We start from the raw sequence: 2,500 nt of genomic DNA on the forward strand, positions 1-2,500 counted from the left end.
ACATATATATGTGTGTGTGCGCGCGTGTATGATTGTAAGTATGTATGTATGTATGTATGTATGTATGAGCATGTACACACATACGCGCTCACATATGTGTGTGTATTTTTGTACGCGTGTAGGTAGATAATTAGAAACATACATACATGTATTCATGCATACATACATGTATTCATGCATACATACATACGTACGTACGTATATACATACATACATACATACATAGAAACTCACTAAAATTTTCTGTAGTTTTCAATAACTCAAAGTGTTCACTTTGCCAAGATTAACTTTCGGTTTTTTATTCTATATATTGTAATTCTAAACACTAACAGATTTCAATTTTATCTCATTTCCCACTGTGACACTATTTAAAATTTCATTTTGAAGCTTTATTGCCTTTTGCTATTTCCATCTGTTACATAAATTTCGTCCTTGATATCTAAGCTATAATATTTGAATATTTCCGCCATATTTAATCATACATCCGTATAGTTAGGTGATTGAAAAATGGAACAACAAAACATTCAGATAGACGATACAAAGAAAACAAGGATGGGTCATTCGAAGTTTTTTTTTCCTCTGTCGAGTACCAGATTATCTTCGCAATTTCGGCTGATAATACTCGAGATTGCTCCAATCTGGCCAGCCCCAAGGAAAAGCTAAGCTAAATGCATTAGATTCCTTGGAAGAAAGCAGCGAATGTATACAAAAACAAGGACGGAAAAAAACGAACAATGTTACACAAATACAATAAAAATAATAACAGGACATAACAACAGGTGTCTTTCGACTAAGAACGAATTACATGAAGCTGGTGTGTGTGGAAATAAAGCCTTACGGCAGGTATACAAGATTTCACAGGGACATGGAGGGATATCGATGTTACACGGACAACAGCCAGCCAAGAAAGAAAGATCAGGCTTAGCGGAACGCCGGTTACGTGGGAAGAGAAGAGAGAGAGGTAGAGGCAGAGGGACAAAAGAATTAAGGAGGGCGAGAAAAAAATGACAGAGACACAGTGAAGTGAAAAGTGGAGGGAAAGTGAGCAAGAAGAGAAGGCAAGGAAGTGTAAGAGAGGGGGAACGAAAGAACGAAGAGCGGAATGAACGAATAAGAGTGAAAGGGCTGATAGACAGAAATAGAGTCGTACAAGATTTAGAAAAATCTATACTTACATATAAGAGACCAAAGTGTACGTACGCCACTATATATATATATATATATATATATATATATATATATATATATATATATATATATATAACAAAAGTAAATGAGTATATGCATATATACGTACAGGTATGTGCATACCGACATCCACCTGTATGTATAGGTGCATATCTGGGTACAGGACATTGCAAACAAACGTAGACGAGAACACACGAGCCACATAGAGAACATTCTACTTCATCAGCTACCCACGTTTTAACACCGGCGTTTCGACGAGCTTATATATATATATATATATATATATATATATATATATATATATATATATATATATATATATATAAATGTGTATATCATTGAATAACTTTGTAACGAGCGCTGCTTCGCAACGAAGGGGATCGATATATATATAACTGGAAGTGTGAATATGATTTACACGAAAGAGTCAAATTTTATGTTCAACCATTTTCATACACCTCCCGAATCTGTATTTTATATATGTAGAAAATACTGCAGGTAAATATTGACAACGATTCGTCTGCGGTATATTAAACTGAAACTCTTATTTATGCAGAAACTGTTGAAGAACTTCAAAGAGTGAATTTTATTTTTGCCAATAAAAATATTACAGGAAATTGTCTGAAAAAAAATGTAAATATGATATTTCTTGACACCTAGAAGTAAAATTTATAAACTGTTATCTGTTAACCCGAATGACTGTGAAACTGGACGTATTCTGTGTTTTGACACTACCTGTTAGTGTTGACGTTTGCCTCCCTCTTTGTGCATCAAAGGCGCACATTCTAGTTCTACCAGATGAGTGCTACACAGCCATCAAAAGATGCTGTATTGATAAGAAACATTATGCTGACTTTGGTATATGTCCATTGGTCATAACGAGAAACTGATTTCCCTTACTCTCAGTCTGAGAGAGTTACTAGAGACATTATACGTACTTGTAAGTTGGCAATGTAATTGGAGAGTGGCGACAATGTGGAAGAAAGGTGAGTGTATTTCACAACTACATATACTGGTCTTACACTATTCGCATTTATACACTCTCCCGAAAAAGGCACTCTTTCTAGAGTTCTGTATTAAAAAGTAATCTTAATTCGCCTACTTTTCTAACTCATTCATTCCCCTTTGTCTTCTTTCTATCCATGTTCAGCATGTTCCTCATTAACATTTTCTATTCTTTTTCTACACGAAGTATTTGTTTATAAATCTAGTTTTCATGTTGTAATTATAAATGCTTTGAAAATGTATTAACTGAAACTGACTTACTTTATCATACATTCCAATTTCTCCAGCGTCATGACATAGTCTGATT

This window comes from Octopus bimaculoides, chromosome 4 (assembly GCF_046866305.1).
Source record: "Octopus bimaculoides isolate indiv1 chromosome 4, ASM4686630v1, whole genome shotgun sequence".
Lineage (NCBI taxonomy): Eukaryota > Metazoa > Mollusca > Cephalopoda > Octopoda > Octopodidae > Octopus > Octopus bimaculoides.